Consider the following 22,534-nt stretch of genomic DNA (forward strand, 5'->3'; position numbering starts at 1 on the left):
ATCCCTGATACACAGGTTACAATTGGTCCAGAATGCTGCTGCTCGCTTTCTGGTTGGGGTAAGAAAGTATGACTCTGTTTCTCCAATATTAGCGTCTTTACACTGGCTGCCTGTTGGTTTTCGAAATTGATTTTAAAATGTTGTTGCTAGTTTTTAAATCTTTACATGGGCTTGCTCCTGCCTGTTTATCTGAATTGTGTGTTTTACACCAGCCATCCAGAGTGCTTAGATCTTCTGGTCAGTTGTCTCTTGTTGTCCCTCGTACCAAGTGTTAAACCAAGGGGACAGAGTGCTTTTACAACTGCTGCTCCTCGCCTGTGGAACTCTTTACCTCATCACATAAAGGAGTCGTTTGTAATTGAACTGTTCAGAATGAGATTAAAGACTCATTTCATTCACTTGCATTCCGTGACCTTCAGTAATACTGATGGTTTCCTCATGGTGATTATATAACATTACTTCTATTTATGATTTATTTTATTTATGTTCATATATTTTATTTGTATTTATGTTATATGTTTGTTTTCTTTTATTCTATTATTGTAAAGCACTTTGGCCACAGCATTCCTGTGTTGTTTTAAATGTGCTATATAAATAAATTGACATTGACATTGACATTGCTTGTGCCATTTGGGTTTGGTATGTTTTTATATATAGATATATATAGTATTTCTTGCTGTTGCATATTGATATTTTTTGGTTATATAATTAACATGCAGTATGATTGTACAAAGGATCCTTTAGCTTGATTCGATTTTTGAGGACATAGTTTTCTTCTTCTTATTACTCCGTTTTTTGCACATTTATCTTTTGTGATTGAGTCCCAATAGAAAATTCTGTCACATAAAAATAGAATGTGGGCCTGTCGATTTACAGCTTTACTTGAATATCTGCTTATATACTGGAGACAAAGAGACAGATCATAAAAGATGATATATGTGTCTGCACTTCCATCACCTGTTCAATGAGACTAAACGAATGGATATATAATAATAATAATAATAATAATAATAGAAACTGTAAAAGCTCTTTTGTTTGCTGTGCTGGGGTTAGGTACCTTTTATGTAGCCAAGACAACAACGATGCCTTCTATTTTTCTTTAGATCTTTGCACAAAGAATAATGAGTATGTAGAAAACTGCCCATTCAGTTTGTTAAAGTGGATACCCTGCTGTTAATTTAAGAAACGACTGAATAAGGCACTGGTAGAGCTGACATTAGCAATTACCTAACCAAATGAGTAAAATGAACCAATCAGTGTCTCATTTTTATACTTTTTTATGCTCTTTCTTGCTTGTTATTATTCAGATAAAGAAGCACCACCTTGCAAAACTGTCACCTTACTTTCACCAGTTGTACGGAATTGGATTAATGTTGCCTTTGTGTTTCTGTGTGCATGCTTTGGGATGAATCATGTATCAGAAATTCTGTTTTTGTTGCCTTATTAAGGCCTGTCCGCCTTTCCATTGGTTCTTAAACGCACCTAGTCCAGTTCATCACAGGCACAATCTGTTATTTAGGGCCACTTTAGAGCTGCCAGTCTCACCAACATGCATTTTGGAATGTGTGAGGAAAAAAGAATACTTGGACAAAAATTCAGTCAGGCTCAAGGAGAATGTGCAAACTCACACAGAAAGCACCTGTGCCAGGATTTGGACCCAAAACTATGGAACTATTAGAAAGCTGTGTTAAACTTTGTGTGCCATCACCTCATTTCTCTGGGCATGTGCAAATACACGCTGCAAGTGTGGAGAGGAAGAGGAAGGACAGGCATCCCGGCCAGGATGGAGGATGATTTCTTGCCTGGATGAGAGGCCATAGTGTAAGGATGGCAGGAGTTGAGACTTGACCCAGCTGGAACACCTTCTATTCTTGATCCCGGCATAGAAAGAAGGGTGATATTGTAAGTGGACTGGGCAAACAATATACCCTACGATTATGTAAACAACTCACAGTGGAATGGTACAAATTTAAAAATGACATCAAGACAAAACAAAAAAAATATCCAACAAGTAGAAAATCATGACAGAACATAGACCCCTGATGCTATGAGACAGCAATGCTAAACCTGCTACATCTCCCCATCTCTTGCTGGATCCTTTGCATATCAAAAAAGACTTCAGGGCATTAGCCTTTTTCTTGCTGTTTTAGTTCCTCCTTGCACACTGCCTGTTTGAATGTTTTGTCTCCATTCTAACTCATTTTCATGTTTTGAAATAGCTTATTTTTATAAACAAGACAACACTTTTGAAATTGCTAACATAGGTATTATTGCTTTGTACTGAATGCTCTGTATTGGGACATTTTTAGTAATTAAGCATGCTGAGCTGACAGTGGTAAGTAAAAGAGAGAAAGCAAGAAACCTTAGTTGTGCTGTATGTGAGATAGTAATAGTGTTTTAGAAATTAATACAATGTTCAGAATGGTAAATATTTACAAATGTTAAAGCTTTTTAGAGCTCATTCTCTGTGTGCGTATTACTTCTGATTTATACAGCATGTGGTGTTAAAGAAGCAGGCAGCTCTTTTTTTCCGTAAATCTAAGGGCAGCATAGAAGATCCCTACTATAGCACCAAATCAATGAGAACAACTGCTGCAATCCATTATTGCAGTGACAAACAGAGCTTGTTAATGTTTTTATTGTGTTTTCGTGTCTTTTTAAAAGGATTTGTAAATGTTCACCCATCTACAGTTGTGCTTGAAAGTTTGTGAACCCTTTAGAATTTTCTATATTTCTGCATAAATATGACCTAAAACATCTTCAGATTTTCACTCAAGTCCTAAAAGAAGATAAAGAGAAACCAGTTAAACAAATGAGGCAAAAATATTATACTTGTTCATTTATTTATTGAGGAAAATGATGGAGTATTACATATTTGTGAGTATATATATATATATATACGTAAATATATGTCTATGTTTTTGTAAAATACAGGGTGGGTCAACACTAATGGTACTTCTATGTATTTCCCTTGGGATTAATAAAGTATCTATCTATCTATCTATCTATATACAATATTTGTGGACGATTTATTTGCCACATATGGTACATTTATTGAACATGATGGCTAACAGGTTAAGACATTCCTGTAAATCTTCTTGCACATATGAAGTATGTTTTGTGAATGAATTGTTTCCACCATTCAAATGTTAACATAATTTTGACTCATCCTGTATACACAGGTATACACACGTACTGGCCCTTTTCTCACATCTTTTATTGTAGCTTGGTTACAACTACGCTACCCTTCATGATCTGAAATGGGTCTGCAGTTGTGTCTGTTCTGGATGTGTGGTTAACTCTATAGTGTTCCATAACAGGAGAGGAGGTGAGGCTCGGTCTCTTTTTATTTTTGGTTAAGTTTACCTAAAATTCATTCCTGAGTAGTACTCTTTATTGCCTACAGGTTCCAAGTGCTTACAACTAGAATATAAATAGAATACTATGACTAGAATGCAATATTTTTTAGGTATGGAATACAGCCACCCCGTTTTCCATCACATTTATACATTTATGGGGATAAAATGTCACAAGAAGCAGAACACAAGAACTTATCTAGACAGCTGTTATAAAGCAGGTCTTAAAAGGGAAGTAGGAAAAATGGTGCAGTATCTTCCAGCTTGGGACAAAGTGCTGACCCCATCAAGCCTGTCCGTCTCTTAGACTCACTCTCTTATTTATGAAGTGACTCACACTTTCCTTACTTGTGTCAGGTAATTTTCCTGCCATGACCTTGGTAGTATTATTTGTCTCTACCCACAATGCCCCTCTTTCATTCTTTAATGTGTGCTGATGTTTTTGCTTTTTGTCCTTCTAGAGTGCCCAGTACACCTCCTGGGCTTACTGCACTTTAGTGGTTACCGTGTTCTCACATTGGCTTGTTTGATTGCTGTACCCCGCTGCCAATGTGAGTCTCTGTCTTTCTACTCAGGACATTTCACTTGGGACTGCCTTCTGTCTTTGCCACCTTGGTGGTGTCATTGCCCTTGGCAAGTTCTTGCTAACTGGGAACCCTTTCACATCACCCTTTTTAGCAGTCAGGCACTGATACATTGTTACTTTCTGCATGTCAAAACACAAGCTGAAGAAATTTATATACGTTTTGAACTCCTGAAATAATTGCTGAGAAAAACTGTGCTGACTTTCAATTTACAAGGACTACTAAGGCCATGGGACTGAGTGCGGTATGTTTATAATGTATGTAAGATAAGCTTTAATGTTCAATGTGTGTGTCTGTTGGGAGCTGGGAGCAGATTAAGCTTATTATAGTATTTCTTTTTATATAAGTAGTATTTTAATACATGGTATGAGGTACGGGCACAAACTTCAGCAAGCATTAAAAGAGCCTATATGGTTAATAATGGTGAACTTTACCTTTAACTAAAAAAAAAGTTTTTTTTCAGAAATAATAAAATAATACTGGCTATTTAAGGAACAATATGTAGCATATGCTACAAAATCTTTGCAGCTTTGAGATTTTTAAAACAGTTCAATGAGTTGAAAGTGTACCATACATCCAATTGCTTGACCACGAGGAAACAGAGTAAAGCATTCTGCATGTAGTAGCTGAGATGATCCTATGTCTGATGCAGTTAGTTGTTAAATGCTTATTTGCATGATTCAATTGCATCACTAAGTTTTTATCTTTATTTGTTTCTGCTTTAACTTATCGATTCATTTTCTCAGGACTTGTATTACACTATTTTTCAGTTCAAGATGGCTGCATATCAGTGCCTGTATAGTAGCAATTTATAGTACCTGAGGCAGACTTCCCTCTAAACAGGACATCAGCTTGCTACAGCATGCTTGTGCAGCCTCTTCAGAGAAACTGCGTATGGTCCAGTAATTAAGTGGATTCTGTGAGAGGAAATCAATTGGTACAGATGAAAAATATTCACACCCTCAAAAAATATTTTTATTGCATTATTTCTCAAAACTGTTGCATTAAAAAATTGCATTATTTTGAAACTGTTATTGTGTTATTATGCAACAGTACTGCATTACTGTGCAGAAGTATTGTTATTTTGTAATAATTAGTGAATTATTTCACAAAGATATTGTCTGCTGCAGTCGGTATTATTGCACATGGACGTGCTTCAGCCATGTAGTTACTGCTAGTGAAGGTGAGATTAGGCACATGGGTAATGACAAGAACTGAACAAAAGTTAAAGATACAGACACTCCTCACTTAACGACCTCCCTGTTTCGGTATTGTATGCTGTATAAGAACTTTGGTCGTAGAAATTGCAACGCGTAGTCATAGAGCGAAGCATCTCATATAACATTACCCATTTAAAGTCAGTCTTGTTCCTGCAGCTGTTCAGTCTTTGCAGAGACACAAGTGTGAAATTTAAGTGTCCACATATTCTGAACCCAGCGTTCTGTGTTTTTTTTTTTTTCTGCCCTGTCAGTGTACCGCCAACACCGAATGCCCATCATGTGATCCGCCCACTGAATTGTCTGTACTTTTCTATTGCAAGAGGTGCAGAGGTCCTCCTGTGGCTACAATGAGACTGTGATTATGAAAAGGAGGAACGGGGAGAAGAAAATCTCCATGGGAGGAGCCTGCAGTAGAAAAATCCTTGTTGCTTGGTCTCCCAATGAGCCACGCCGCTTCTTCTTCTGCTGCTGCCACTGTTTTGCCATTGTCCTTTCTGTTCACTCAAAATAATGCACCCAATATGGAAGGGCATGTAGCACGCCTTTACTAGTGGCTCCTTGCTTATTGACCAGTTAAGCTGAACGACCTATTGGGAGCTGGAACATGACTCAGCAGCATCAGGCACAAGGAAAGGAACTAAGCACAGATGGGATGCAAAGCTTAAAAATGTAATGAACTAAATCTTTTACGAATCTCGAAAGACCAATTGATGCATTATTGAGTTTGGTTTTGCTACATACTGGAGTTAATTGAATTGTCACCCTAGTGTTTGTGAGCCGTGACTCAAAATGTAAGAGAGACAACATAATATAAAGTATGTACTGTCTGTTATGACCACAATATCAGCATTTTATTTTTTTAATTATTATTAATTTATGTGTCAGGTATTCACTGTAAAAGGAACTTGATAATACACTTAATGAGTATGGTAAAATAGCCTTGGGTATATTTTTTCATTGTTTTCTTTGTTATGCAACTTGAGTATTATTATTAAATATATATATATATATATATATATATATATATATATATATATATATACAGTGGTACCTTGGTATACGTCTGCTTTGGAATAAGTCCAACTTGGTATACGGTGGTATACGAAAAAGTTTGCTTGGTATACGACCTTTGTTTGGAATACGACTCGCGTGCTAACCTTGTTTACCTCTCTCGAGACAAAGCCACGACTGCCGACGAGCATTAGTGCGCCAGTTGCTAGCATTCAGTGAACAACCCGCTATAACTCTCTGTGAACTTTCACGCGTGTGATATAGTGGGTCCAAAGCTCCTGTCAAAGTCCAGCTTTAAAATAAATAATCACCGCGCTCGCAGCTTGGTAAGGGGGCGTGGTGGTTATGTGGCTGAAGGTTGTCGGGGCGATTAGCGATGTGGGCGTTTCTCACCAAAGTGCACTTGTGAGGGACTGTCCGCATTCATGATTGCTCCTGGGGCTGCTTATCTTGATAAACAGAAGCGCGAGTCGACTTTAAGGGGAGTAAAAAGAAACGTACGGGAGGTCGAGTGAGTGAGTGAGAGAGAGAGGGCTGCTTATCTTGATAAACAGAAGCGCGAGTTGGCTTGAAGGGGAATAAAAAGAAAGGAAGCAGGAGGGCCGCCAGGTAAAAAAGCACCGGGCTTCTTCTTGGTTTATTTTTTATTTTTAAAGAATGCTTCCTGCTCTATTTTAACTTCGTTGTTTTAAGAAGACTTTTTCTATTGTTTTTAACCTCCACGTTTCACTTCTGATTTTATGGATTATTTATTGGAACTTTGGAGACTGCACTTTAATTTGAACACCTTATTTTGTTAATTGCTTTAATAAAAGCACTTTGCACTTTTTCACCATCCCCTTGCTTTACCGATGAGGTTAGCAGTGAGGCACATTTCCGGCGGTGTAGGGTTCAAGGGCTCCCGGCAGCAGATAGGAGCATACAGCAAACCTGCATCGTTACAACGTGATTTTGTGTTTTTTTTTCATGTAAATTTGAATTGATTGTTGAGAAGTATGAAGTTGGCATGCGGTTCCGGGACATGGCTGCTGCATACCGTTTGCCGAGAACGGCGGTATCTAGGATTGTGAAAAACAAAGATGTTATTAAAAGTAAAGTGAGGTAAAATTTTCATTTATTTCATCTAATTGCTTTTGTATTTATGTATTTTAGTATTAAGCAGTGTTTAAATTATTTTATACAACCCCATCAATGTATAATATGCCAATAGCAATAGGATTTTTTTTTTCATGGGAACGGATTAATCATTTTCCCATTATTTCTTATGGGAAAAATTTGTTTGGTATACGTCCTGTTTGGTATAAGTCCAAGGGTCTGGAACGAATTAAGGACGTATACCAAGGTTCCACTGTATATATATATGTATATATATACCGTATTTACTCCTGTACCACGCGCCCTTGTGTAAGACGTGCACTCTAAATCGGGGAAAAAAATCTTTTGCCCCGTGTACTACACGCATTGTGATTGTATAGGAAGCGAGTGAGGTTGGAGTAAGACACCGACATGAATAACTGTAATGGAGAATAATTATGTCTCGTTTAAATCTTTCTGCACTTGATACAGTATATTGTACTAACTGTAAGCAGTACCCCTACTGCAGAACGTTCAGTGTTTGTCACACCATCCTGCGAAAGGTGGGAATGACAAATAGCCCTGTGAAATGAGAATAGAAAGAACCATATAAAGACGATCGGTAAAGGACTGTAATGGCAAGTGGAAAATTATTGTGCTCACCAGAATATTCCAGTTTAATCATCATCTTCCGATTCGCTGCTGGATTCGCCACCGCTACTGACGTCCCATACGGTACACGGTGCACCACTGTTTCTCTCTGCCTCCCGTGCATACCGTGACACTCTTGTCTCTTACTGCATTAACAGTAGTGTTTGAGGGGTTCTCAAAATAAACTGCCATTTGATCAGCATTACCGATTTGCCCCGTTAAATGCATTTTCTGCTGCCTCAACTGAATTACGTATTTTTAGAAAGCTAGTAGCTTACCTTCATATGCGTCTGGTAGACACTGCGAAATGGTCGTGCGGCGTCTTATTGATAAATTCCTTCTCATTAAGCACGTAACCCATCCACGGCTTGCTTTGAACTGAATGTTGGGTATTCCACGTTCTTTCTCTATATCACGAGCTTTCACCTGAATCATTTCTGTGGACACTGCATATCCAAGCTGACGCTTGCCTTGAATGTAATCAGCGAGTGCAACTTCAACTTGTGGGAACTGGGCACGTTTTTCGAGAAATGTTGCATGACGAAAGTTTTTCTTTCTTCTGTCGCCAATCTGAAAAATACATGACTCTGGAACACCGTACTTGCGACCTGCTGCCGATTTCCTATCTTCTCTGCTTCCAAAATCACTTTTAGTTTCTCTCCCGCGTGAAGGAGCATCAAAGCTTACTATCCATGCTGAATGACAACGCCAAACTGATTCAAAAACAAACCTACCCCTACTGTATTCTTCGTGTATGACGCTTTCTTAGTGTATGGCCTGCACCTGATTTTCTAATGCTCATTTTCAGGAAAAAATGTGTGCGTGGTACATGAGTAAATATGGTATATATATATACATTAAACCCTCGTTTATCGCGGTTAATCTGTTCCTGACTCTGCCGCGATGAATGAATTTCTGCAAAGTAGGATTCTTTATTTATAAATTCAGTATTTTCTCAGTTAGAGCATAGAAAACCTATTTGCGACCTTCTAAATACATTTTCTAACATTATTAGAGCCCTCTAGACATGAAATAACACCCTTTACTCAAAAGTTTAAATTGTGCTCCATGACAAGACAGAGATGACAGTTCTGTCTCACAATTAAAAGAATGCAAACATATCTTCCTCTTCAAAGGAGTGCACATCAGGAGCAGACAATGTCAGAGAGAGAGAGAGCGAGAAAAGCAAACAATCAAAAATCAATAGGGCTGTTTGGGCTTTTAAGTATGCGAGGCACCGCCGGACAAAGCAGCTGCAAGGGAGGCAGCAATGTGAAGGTAGTCTTTCAGCATTTTTTAGAGGAGTGTCCGTATCCTCTAGGCCAGTGTGCGAACACCCCCTCTGCTCACACCCCCTCCGTCAGGAGCAGAGAATGTCAGAGAGAGAGAGAGACAGAGAAAAGCAAACAATCAAAAATCTATACATGCTATTTGAGCTTTCAAGTATGCAAAGCACCGCACGGGAAGCATATAGTATATCATTGAGGAGTTTTATTTAATATGTAATACGTGCTCTGATTCTGTAGCTTCTCAGCTCTCTGCCAATAGCGTCCCTTGTATGAAATTAACTGGGTAAAGCAACTGAGGAAGCATGTACCATAAATTAAAAGACCCATTGTCCGCAGAAATCTGCAAACCAGCGAAAAATCTGTGATATATATTTAGATATGCTTACATTTAAAATCCACAATGGAGTGAAGCCGAGGATCACTGTATATATATATATATATATATATATATATATATATATATGGCCCCGGCGGGCTGGAGCCGGCGGGGAAGCGAGGATCACTGTATAAGTCCTGCAGCATTTTAAAAATAACGTATATAGCGAGGATCACTTGGATAAACATCTCGTGCCAAACCGAGACCCGATTGGGCCAGAGGAGTATACATATACATATATACATATCTACATATACACATATCTATATATATATATACACATATATACACATCTACATATATATACATATATACAGAGGAGATCCCCTGGGCGGCTATATAACGGGCATGGATATATATATATGAGTGTCACATACATATACACACATACATACAGTATATATATATATATATATATATATATATATATATATTGGTGGACAGGAAGAAGGACTAGCAAAATACCTGCACCTCACATGCAAAATACCTGCGGAGAAGTAGTGTGTTAAAGAAGTTATGAAAAAGAAAAGGAAACATTTTAAAAATAACGTAACATGATTGTCAATGTAATTGTTTTGTCACTGCTATGGTGTTGCTGTCATATATATATATATATACACACACACACACACACATATATACACATATCAACGTATATATATATACACATACATATACATACATACATACAGACACACATATACATATATAGATATACACATACACATACATACATACAGACACATATATATATATATACACACAGACACATAGAAACATATATATACATATCTACATATATATATACACACATACAGTACATATATACATACATACATATATATATATATATATATATATATATATATATATATATATATACACATATCTACATATATATATATACTGTTTATAGCAAAATCCCGCGCTTTGCAGCGACCTTTGTATACCACGTTGTCAGTTCAGCACTCGGTTGTAATATGACCAAGCTGTGCACTGAGCTTACTTTTGAGAATACAACGTATAGTTGTCCAGGAGAAAAGCAATGTTGTCTTAAATCAATGTCAACCTTTTGTACTGTCTGTCCCTGAGACTTATTAATTGTCATCGCAAGCAGAGCCTTACTGGAAATTGGAGGCATCTGAATTGAAATGGGAGATCAAAGAGTATATAACAGGCATGTGAGGAATAAATTGAGTATGGAGAAACTCTAGAGACAGCGTGTGTATTAACTTGTGGATTTTTCTGTGAGTATTTGGTGGCAGCGTGACGAAGTTGCCTACGCAAGACTGCGTTAGCCTTGGAGCTTTCCTACCTTGTCTATTGTGTAATGCGTTTTTTGAACAGGTTTGATGCATGGAAGTGATCACTCGTACTGTGTTTAGTTAGTTCACGTGAGCTGCTCTCTTGTGTGATGTTGCGATGTCCACGGCTTTATTTAATGTTAGTTAAGACCTGGCACTTAAAAGTTTCTCGCTACAGCAATTTTAACTCCATTACAAAGTGATCCAAAGTCTCGTTTATACCTTGTGTCTTCTCATTAAACTTGTATCTCGCTAATAAAGTATTCAATGAAGGCATGACAAACGGCAGCGGGAGCGTGCCCATAAACTTAATTTAAACTTACGGTTTACACCGTGCTTTGTTTCTGCAGTAGCTGCACTTATGAATAAGCTTGTATGCTTTTTGTTCAGCTCTTTGGGAGCTCTTCCTTCTTTTCTATGTACTGCGTCACAGTCAGTTGACGACATTACGTGGGAGGCGTGATGATGTGAGACGCAGCTCCGCCGCCACGCCATCGAGCTAAAGTCCATTACAGTATATGGAGAAAAATAGGTTCCAGTTATGACCATTAGGCATATAATTTCGAAATGAAACCTGCCCAACTTTTGTAAGTAAGCTTTAAGGAATGAGCCTGCCAAATTTCAGCCTTCTACCTACATGGGAAGTTGGAGAATTAGTGATGAGTGAGTGAGTGAGTCAGTCAGTCAGTGAGTCAGTGTAGATATATATATATATATATATATATATATATTTGCAGTTGGCGATCCACAAAGGGAGAAATTGAATCACATATCATGAATTAGTTCTCATTCCTGAGCTTTCAACCCCTGCCAGGGGCCTTCATCAGAGGATAATGCTTAGATTTATAAGAATCAAAGGCAATATATAGCAAAAATTATGTAGAGGTGGGGGGGGACGAGCTAAGTCAGTGTGATGGGGGGGTATTGGTTGTAAAGTTTAATTTTTTATGAACATGTTCTTCTTACGTTTGCATATGCTGGATTTATGTCCAAATGTCTGTTGATGGTGTTCTGGTTTGATAGCCAAGATTTGGCCACTTCTGGCACTTTTAGTATTGGCCTTAAATCTTACTTGTACAGTGCCAGAGAGCTGGCGAATCTTGGCTATCAAATGAGAACGCCATCAACAGACATTTTAATATATGACATGCCTTATGGAAACAATAGTATTTCAGCAGTGACATTAAGTTTATTGGATCAACAGAAAATATGCAATATGCATCATAACAAAATTAGACAGGTGCATAAATTTGGCACCCCAACAAAGATATTACATCAATACTTAGTTGAGCCTTCTTTTGCAAATATAACAGCCTCTAGACGCCTCCTATAGCCTTTGATGAGAGTCTGCATTCTGTTTGCAGGTATTTTTGAGCATTCTTCCCTACAAAATCTCTCCTGTTCAGTTAAATTTGATGGCTGCCGAACATGGACAGCCTGCTGCAAATCATCCCATAGATTTTTGATGATATTCAAGTCAGGGGACTGTGACGGCCATTCCAGAACATTGTACTTCTCCCTCTGCATGAATGCCTTTGTAGTTTTCGAACTGTGTTTTGGGCCATTGTCTTGTTGGAATATCCAACTCCTGCGGAACTTCAACTGTGTGACTGATGTTTAAACATTATCCTGAAGAATTTGTTGAAATTGGGTTGAATTCATCAGACCCTCGACTTTAACAAGGGCCCCAGTCCCTAAACTAGCCACACTGCCGAACAGCATGATGGGACTTCCACCAAATTTGACAGTACGTAGCAGGTGTTTTTCTTGGAATGAGGTGTTCTTCTTCCGCTATGCAAAGCGCTTTTTGTTATGACCAAATAATTCAATTTTTGTCTCATCAGTCCAAAGCACTTTGTTCCAGAATGAATCTGGCTTGTCTAAATGAGCATTTGCACACAACAAGCGACTCTGTTTGTGGCGTGAGTGCAGAAAGGGCTTCTTTCTCATCACCCTGCCATACAGATGTTCTCTGTGCAAATTGCACTAAATTATAGAACAATGTACAGATACACCATCTGCAGCAAGATGTTCTTGCAGGTCTTTGGAGGTGATTTGTGGGTTGTCTGTAACCATTCTCACAATCCTGCACATATGCCGCTCCTGTATTTTTCTTGGCCTGCCAGACCTGGGTTAAACAGCAACTGTGCCTGTGGCCTTCCATTTCCTGATTACATTCCTTACAGTTGAAATTGACAGTTTAACCCTCTGAGATAGCTTTTTGTAGCTTTCCCCTAAACCATGATACTGAACAATCTTTGTTTTCAGATCTTTTGAGAGCTGCTTTGAGGATCCCATGCTGTCACTCTTCAGAGGAGAGTCAAAGGGAAGCACAACTTGCCAATGACCACCTACAATACCTTTTCTCATGATTGGACACACCTGTCTATGAAGTTCAAGGCTTAACAAGCTAATCCAACCAAATTCGTGTTGCAAGTAATCAGTACTGAGCAGTTACATACATTCAAATCAGCAAAATTACAAGGGGATCCACATTTTTGCACAGCCAGTTTTTCACATTTGATTTAATTTCATACAACTAAATACTGCTTCATTAAATATCTTTGTTCAGAAAACACCCCAGTACTCAGATGTTCCTAGGAAATGAAATGATACCACTGTTACATTTTTTGTTGAAAATAGAGTAAATTATTATGCAGGCTGAGAGGGGTTCCCAAACTTTTTCATATGACTGTATATATCTATGCTAGGGGGCTTTGCCCCCTGCTCGCTTTGCTTGCCAACCCCCAGGTCTGCGCTATGTGCTAGCCTCTTTGCGGTTCTGCCGCTCGCATATGGGGATGCGGATGTACTGTACAATTTAAACAGATTGTTATTTTCATGGGAATTGTTACATATGCCTAATAGAACTAACTATTTTACATTACAGCTAGTAATTAACCATATTAAAAATAGTAAAACATAATAATTTGAAAGTAAATTATGTTTTATGTTGCATTAAAGTTATTCATTGCATGATACAATTTTGTTCTGTTTGGCTTTGAAATTAATACGCAAATACTTTTTAAACTTACATTTTTACTGTAAAAGTTCAGTAAAAATAACTTTTGAAATTACATTTTCATCAATATGACATTCACTGTGACAATGCAACATATAACTTCCCGTGATTGAATTTCATTTCTTTCTCTCTAATAAATAAAACAACTTTTTGTTCTGAGAGATTTGTTAATTGTCTTTGCAAAAGCTATTCTAACGGGACACTGTTAACATTTTAATACAAATTGCATATCAAGATCTCCTTTGTTGTCTAATGTTATCTGTTGAAGATGTACTACATTACCTTTCTTGGATACATTCTGCTTTCTACAGTAATTTGTGCGGTGGAAGACCGGACGGTGTTAACAATTGTAGATATTCTTTGGGATATTGTAAGTTGATGTTTTCATCTTCCACACAATCACCACCAACTGTTTCAGCATAGTCTGTTGATACACATTTAACCAATTTGCCATTTACCCGATCATCAAATTTGCCGTTAATTCATTTGACTTCATTGTTTCTCTGTGCTAGGACTGCCCGTGTACTCATTTCTTCTGTTGATAACCCTTTGTGATGAAATTCTTCAATAAGATTTGGACATAATAAATCTTCTTTAATTGGGAACTTAAAGTGAGGAAAATGTTAAAATTTATAAGAGTTAAGAGAGCAGGAATTATGAGGGAAATGTTAAAATTTATAAGAGCTGAGAGAGCAGGAACTGTGTTTGTCAAAAGCATTCACACGAATGAGAGGTGAGAGGACCATTTACATGGTTGAATATGGTTGAATGGAGTGTGTGACTTGAAAAAATGTCATGGCCAAAGTCTCGTCTCGCGGGACTTGTAAAAATCTCTTGAAAAAAGTCTTGCCTCATCTCAGGATTTTATATATATATATATAGGGACAGAGAGGGGGCGCTATCATTACCTTGAACCATTGTCCTAGACGCCAGACACCTGATAAAAGTCCTAAAGTAGACTTTATTCAAACGGCACAGTGCACAAAGCACCCTTCTCTCCACAATACTCATTAAATCACAATACAAATCACTAATAAACAATCCTCCACTCCCAGACACGTTGCCACCCTTCCACCCAGCTCAGCTCGCCATCTGGGGATTTCCCATAGTCCTTTATAGTCCCTGACACGGAAGTGTTTCCTATCCTTCAGTCCATGATCCCTTATCATTTCCGGGGCAGATATAAAGTCCTCTTCTTCATCAGTAAGCAGTAAGTATATATATATATATATATATATATATATATATATATCCATAGTCTTTTATTCCATAGCTTTACACACCTATCAGGCATCATCGTCAGAGGAAAATGATTTGACATACATAAATCAAAGCAAAATAAGGCAAATTATGAAGGGGGAAGTAGTTGGATTAGTAAAGTGGAGTTAAGAGGTTCTTTATCTTAAATTTTGCTGAACATTTTGGAATTAAAAATAGCTGCCCAAAGAGTGTTTCTCAGTTTATGCGCTACTTTAATGCTTGACCTAGAGAGGATGTACCCTATAGTTTATATATGTTGTGTGGTTGGCACCCTGCTCAGGATTGGTTCCTGCCTTGTGCCCTGTGTTGGCTGGGATTGGCTCCAGCAGACCCCGTGACCCTGTATTCGATTCAGCGGGTTAGAACATGGATGGATGGATGGATGTTTTGCCTGTTTTAAAAGGTGACTTGTATTTTGGTAACAAAAAGGTTGTTCATTCCAGTTGTATACTAGACCTTGGTGAAGAGTATCTATACTAATAAAAGGCAAAGCCCTCACTGACTGACTGACTCACTGACTGACTGACTCATCACTAATTCTCCAACTTCCCGTGTAGGTAGAAGGCTGAAATTTGGCAGGCTCATTCCTTACAGCTTCCTTACAAAAGTTGGGCAGGTTTCATTTTGAAATTCTACGCATAATGGTCATAACTAGAAGCTATTTTTTCCCCATTTACTGTAATGGAGTTGAGCTCGAAAGCCATGGGGGGGCGGAGTTTTGTGTGACATCATCACGCATTACGTAGAAAACCAGGAAGAGCTACAAAAGCGCTAAAGAAAACATGCATTATATAATTAAGAAGGCAGCGAAACAATTAGAAGCGAAGCGAGTGACATATAAAACCATATTCAGCGGCTCACGTGAACTGACGAAGTGCGCAGACAAAACCAACAGTTCCAAAGAGTGCTGAACAAAAACCGAATTACACTGCTACGCTCAAATAGACAAACCACACGCCGTGGCGCAATAATAGAGCCTTCGCCTCTAGCGCCGAGGTTCGATTTCCGAGAGGGGATGCACTAAGTATGTACGCGCGCTTCTCGATTCATTTTACCTTCGCATCCCCTTGGTTTGAGACGTATGAAAAAATATGTGGTTAACGCAGAAAGACAGATCACCAATTGAAGCTTCATGAATAATGGATACTTTATTCGCGATCAATGATTGTTTTGGTATAGGGTAACTTATTGAGGCACACTGGCAAAACCACAATAGCACGCGGGCTCGATGTACTGTAGTGCACGTCAACTCGATCTGAATTGGGTGATCACATTCGAAAAAATATTTCTTTTCAAGTTCTATTTAGTCCATATGTGTCAAACTCAAGGCCCACGGGCCACATCCGGCCCGGCGTGTAATTATATTACGGCCCGCGAGATCATTTTATATACTGTATTATTGTTATTAATGGCCCGGGGATATGAAGCGCTGGTAACACAATAAACTACAGATCTCATAATGCAGCGCTTCAGCTGCCTTGCGAACACTTACGCGTTAATCAAGTCTAGCTTATGATGCTGCAAGTTATTGCGAAGCTAGCCCACGATGCCGAAGAGAAAAGGTGATTCTGAACATAGAGCCTTTAAAAACCGATGGGAGGCTGAGTATATGTTTACTGACATTGCCGGTAAACCCGTGTGTCTCATTTGTGGAGCTAATGTGGCTGTAATTACAGAATTTAATCTAAGACGGCACTATGAGACAAAACATCAAGATAACCTGAAAGACCTGAATGCAATGCACAAGATACAGAAAGCAGAAGAGTTAAAGAAGAATCTGACACTTCAGCAGACGTTTTACCCGTGCAAAATCACAAAGTGATTTCAAGTGAAGCTACTTTTATGGGAGACACAAATGCACCAGTGCAACTTGCCCCACTTTCCCTGTTGCCAAGTAATGTTGAACCAAGTCGGCACAACGGTGTTCCCAAATCGCACTTTGCTGATAAACTGAGTGCACTGCGCACTGAGTTCGCACGCGCTTTGGTGACTTTGAAGAACAAAAAGAAAATTTTGAGTTGTTTAGCAACCCATTTGCCGTCGATGTGGAAACTGCACCTGTGCAGATTCAGATGGAGGTGATTGAGCTGCAGTGTAATGGCACACTGAAGGCAAAGTACGATACTGCAGGCCCGCACAGTTTATTCACTCCATTCCGCACAAATGCTCCAGCTCCGTCTACATGCGGCTCGAACCTTGTGTATGTTTGGTAGCACATATCTGTGTGAGAAGCTCTTCTCAGTGATGAAGACTAACAAAACAGCACACAGGAGTCGCCTCACTGATGAGCACCTGCAGTCCATCCTGAGAATCTCCACAACACAGAACCTCACACCAAACATAAACGAACTTGTTGCCAAAAAAAGATGCCAGGCGTCCAGCTCTGATAAAATGACATATGAGCAAAGACAACTGAATGATTTGATTTGTTATTGCTGAAAAGAACAAATTTTATTTATATTTCCAGGTTTTGTTATGCACCATGTTCATATTTGAATTTGTATAATTTTGACAGGATATATTTTTATGGAGAGCAAAATCTTTTGGGATATTTAAAATTTAAGTTTATTTTTATATAAAATTACATAAGAGTAAAGAAATTTGAATGTTTGTTCTTTTAACGTTTACTTTATTTCTAACTTGTATAATTTAGACAGGATATATTTTTATGGAGAGCAAAATATTATAAGTTATTTAAGGTTTGAGTTGATTTATTCGAATAATATTCTGTCGACTAAATAAAAATTCCTTCTATTTAAAATTTAAATAGAACTTGAACAGAAACGATAGTTCATAATATCCACGCAGACTTGCACGTAAGAGCGGGAGTCATCCGTTTTAACAAACAGCGTATTGCACTGATACGAAATAACCTGCCCATTTAATTATTTAGGAATGGATAAATAAATTAAGATTTTGTACAAATAATGTTTTTCATTTTTCTTCCTTCATGGATTCTGCCACCCCCAGCAACAGTTGCTCGCACCCCAAAGACTGTATATATATATATATATGTGTGTGTGTGTGTGTGTGTGTGTGTGTATATGTATATATGTAGATATGTATGTATATATATGTTTATATATATGTGTGTATGTATATATGTGTATTTGTGTGTATATATGTGTGTGTATGTATATGTATGTGTGTATATGTAGATATGTATATATATATATGTGGTTGTATGTACAGTATATATATATGTATATATGTATATATATATGTTTATATGTGTGTGTGTATGTATATATAAACTGCTCAAAAAATTAAAGGAACACTTTGAAAACACATCAGATCTCAATGGGAAAAGAAATCCTCCTGGATATCTATACTGATATAGACTGGGTAATGTGTTAGGAACGAAAGGATGCCACATTGTTTGATGGAAATGAAAATGATCAACCTACAGAGCCCTGAATTCAAAGACGCCCAAAAATCAGAGTGAAAAATGATGTGGCAGGCTAGTCCATTTTGCCAAAATTTAATTGCAGCAACTCAAAATTGTACGCAGCACTTTGTATGGCCCCTGTGTTCTTATATACATGCCTGACAACATCGGTGCATGCTTCTAATGAGATGACAGATGGTGTTGTGGGGGATCTCCTCCCAGATCTGGACCAGGGCATCACTGAGCTCCTGGACAGTCCGAGGTGCAACCTGGTGGCATTGGATGGACCAAAACATAATGTCCCAGAGGTGTTCTATTGGATTTAGGTCAGGAAAGTGTGGTGGCCAGTCAATGGTATCAATTCCTTCATCCTCCAGGAACTGCCTGCATACTCTCACCACATGAGGCCAGGAATTGTCGTGCACCAGGAGCCACTGTACCAGCATAGTGTCTGACAATGGGTCCAAGGATTTCATCCTGATACCTAATGGCAGCCAAGGTGCCTTTGTCAAGCCTGTAGCGGTCTGTGTGACCCTCCATGGATATGCCTCCCCAGACTATCATTAACCCACCACCAAACTGCTCATGCTGAATGATGTTACAGGCAGCATAATGTTCTCCATGGCTTCTCCAGACCCTTTCACTTCTGTCACGTGCTCAGGGTGAACCCGCTCTCATCTGTAAAAAGCACAGGGCACCAGTGGTGCATCTGCCAATTCTGGTATTCTATGGCGAATGCCAATCAAGCTGCATGTTGCTGGGCAGTGAGCTCAGGGCCCATTAGAGGACATGGGGCCCTTGGGTCACCCTCATGAAGTCTTTCTGGTTGTTTGGTCAGAGACATTCACACCAGTGGCCTGCTGGAGGTCATTTTGTAGGGCTCTGGCAGTGCTCATCCTGTTCCTCCTTGCCCAAAGGAGCAGATACTGGTCCTGCTGATGGGTTATGGACCTTCTATGGCCCTCTCCAGCTCTCCTAGAGTAACTGCTTGTCTCCTAGAATCTCCTCCATGCCCTTGAGACTGTGCAGGGAGACACAGCAAACCTTCTGGCAATGACACGTATTGATGTGCCATCCTGGAGAAGTTGGACTACCTGTGCAACCTCTGTAGGGTCCAGGTATCGCCTCATGCTACCAGTAGTGACACTGACTGTAGCCAAATGCAAAACTAGTGAAGAAACAGTCAGAAAAGATGAGGAGGGAAAAATGTCAGTGGCCTCCACCTGTTAAACCATTCCTGTTTTGGGGTCATCTCATTGTTGCCCCTCTAGTGCATCTGTTGTTAATTTCATTAACACCACAGCAGCTGCAACTGATTAACAACCCCCTCTGCTACTTAACTGACCAGATTAATATCCCATAAGTTTCATTGACTTTATGCTATACTCTGATTAAAAGTGTTCCTTTAATTCTTTTGAGCAGTATATATATATATATATATATATATATATATATATATATATATATATATATATATATGACAGAAACACTCATAACAGTGACAAAACAATTACATTGACAATCATGTTACGTTATTTTCAAAATGTTCCTTTTCTTTTTCATTACTTCTTTAACACACTACTTCTCCGCTGCGAAGCGCGGGTATTTTGCTATATTCCTATAAAAGGCAGTACATCTATACAATTTTGATTATATTGTATCAGACTATTCTTTTATTTCTTCTGACTATTCTTATATATTTTGAAGATGTTTAAAATAAAGCAGTTGTCAATTGGACTCTCCAGACTCCTGTTAATTGTTGTGACTGCTGCCCTGCATCAATTTACTTTACTCAGACACAATATGGTGGAGAGTTTGAAATTGAATTTGAATTTTAAAGGGGATGCCACAGAAATTGTGTCATGACATTCAAAGCTACTGCGTCACATTTCTCACCCTTTAAATTAATACCTTAGTGTAATACATAGGATACCAGCACTTGCATTATACATACTGTATATATATATATATATATATATATCAAGCGCTACTTTGCACATACATTCACATCTGTAGACTTGAAAGGGGATTACAGTACATACCATTGATATAAAGCACAAAAAGAAATAATGCATATTAGATTAGATAGAACTTTGTTTGTTCCCTGGGGAAATTTTGCTTTTTACAGAAGCTCCTTTAAATAAGTACATAAATATTTATACACATAATGGTCTGAACACACAGCAGAATGAATAAAAGGAAGAAAAGATTAAAAAATTAAAGAAATCTTCTGACTTGGCAGTCCCAATCACAGTGAGACATTATGGGGTATATTGCTGTTTGGTATTAAAGAGCCCCAGGAAAGTTTCTTGACACTCTTTTGCTGAATAATTCTTTGGCTTAGACTCCTCAGTGTTAGTGTGCCAGAGCAAGATGTACAGCATTGTTAATAAGGGCTTAAAACAAATGAAAATCGTCAGCATGTAATATTTATAATCTACATATATAAAAGCCAAATACCACTGACTTACTCATCACGAAATCTCCCAAACCATGAGGACTTGGGACTTGAAATTTGGAATGTAGGTTACCCTTGGCCCATAGGTGCTCGCTAAGAAATGGTTTTAAAAATTTCGTTGTCCAGGTGCTTAAATTTCTTATAGTTTTAGACCTGTTTGTATGTCTGTCTGCTTTTCAGGAGAGAACTACTTAACAGATTTAGATCAGGTTTTCTATAATTTGCTTGAGCATTCCGTTGATTTTGCAACTTTCTCATCACGCTAAGTATCATAGTTTGCTTGCGGTACCGATTTATTAGCGCAACTTCAAGAGAGACTCATCGGCTGCAAGGAGTGGGGCTGGGCCCTCCTCACTCACGCATCTGCCTCGGCTACCTTAGCTCCACTTAGTTAGCGAACAGAGAATTACTTAACGGATTTAGATCTTTTTTATATACCTTTTTTAATATATACTGTATGATGACTTCACTTTATACTAATTATCCATTTCACATCAGAAGAATGCATTTTCCTGAAAATTGTATTTTGAAATAACAATCATCAGGAAAATCACTGAAAAGTCACTGGAAAAAGCAGAACTTGATCTTTTTCAGGAATGTTTTACTGGTGGACAATTCTGTATAGCAAGACTAAGCAGCTCCAGTGACCTAATAATAATATTACTTATTATTTGTACCTTTATCCAAGGTGACTTACAACATTATATATTGTCACGGGTGGCTGGGGTGGAGCCCAGCCAGACGCCTGAGGGGACGGAGGAGGGCTCGTGCCTCCTCCCGACCAGGTCATAACTAGAAGCTATTTTTTCCCCATTTACTGTAATGGAGTTGAGCTCGAAAGCCATGGGGGGGCGGAGTTTTGTGTGACATCATCACGCCTCTCGTAATCACGCATTACGAGAAAACCAGGAAGAGCTACAAAAAGCGCTGAAGAAAACATGCATTATATAATTAAGAAGGCAGCGAAACAATTAGAAGCGAGCGAGTGACATATAAAACCATATTCAGCAGCTCACGTGAACTGACGCAGTGTGCAGACAAAAACCAACAGTTCCAAAGAGTGCTGAACAAAAACTGAATTACACTGCTACGCTCAAATAGACAAACCACACGCCGTGGCGCAATAATAGAGCCTTCGCCTCTAGCGCCGAGGTTCGATTTCCGAGAGGGGATGCACTAAGTATGTACGCGCGCTTCTCGATTCATTTTACCTTCTCATCCCCTTGGTTTGAGACATATGAAAAAATATGTGGTTAACGCAGAAAGACAGATCACCAATTGAAGCTTCATGAATAATGGATACTTTATTCGTGATCAATGATTGTTTTGGTATAGGGTAACTTATTGAGGCACACAGGCAAAACCACAATAGCACGCTGGCTCGATGTACTGTAGTGGCTTCGATCTGAATTGCACATTGAAAAAATATTTCTTTTCAAGTTCTATTTAGTCCATATGTGTCAAACTCAAGGCCCGTGGCCACATCCGCCCGGCGTGTAATTATATCCGCCCGCGAGATCATTTTATATACTGTATTATTG

General features: G+C 38.6%; 1 protein-coding gene across 2 annotated transcripts in view; it reads left to right on the forward strand.

The window, feature by feature from the left end:
• Positions 1 to 22,534, forward strand: part of b4galt2 (UDP-Gal:betaGlcNAc beta 1,4- galactosyltransferase, polypeptide 2) — a 648,560-nt gene that overhangs the window by 139,709 nt on the left and 486,317 nt on the right. The window contains exon 1 of one of the 2 annotated variants that reach the window (XM_039736142.1): positions 4,053 to 4,184. The exons of the other annotated variant lie outside the window; for it this stretch is intronic. The gene's annotated coding sequence lies outside the window, so the exon portion shown is untranslated. Of the gene's footprint in view, positions 1 to 4,052; positions 4,185 to 22,534 lie in introns of those variants that run through there. 2 annotated transcript variants of the gene reach the window in all.

Source organism: Polypterus senegalus, chromosome 14, assembly GCF_016835505.1.
Source record: "Polypterus senegalus isolate Bchr_013 chromosome 14, ASM1683550v1, whole genome shotgun sequence".
NCBI classification, from domain to species: domain Eukaryota; kingdom Metazoa; phylum Chordata; class Cladistia; order Polypteriformes; family Polypteridae; genus Polypterus; species Polypterus senegalus.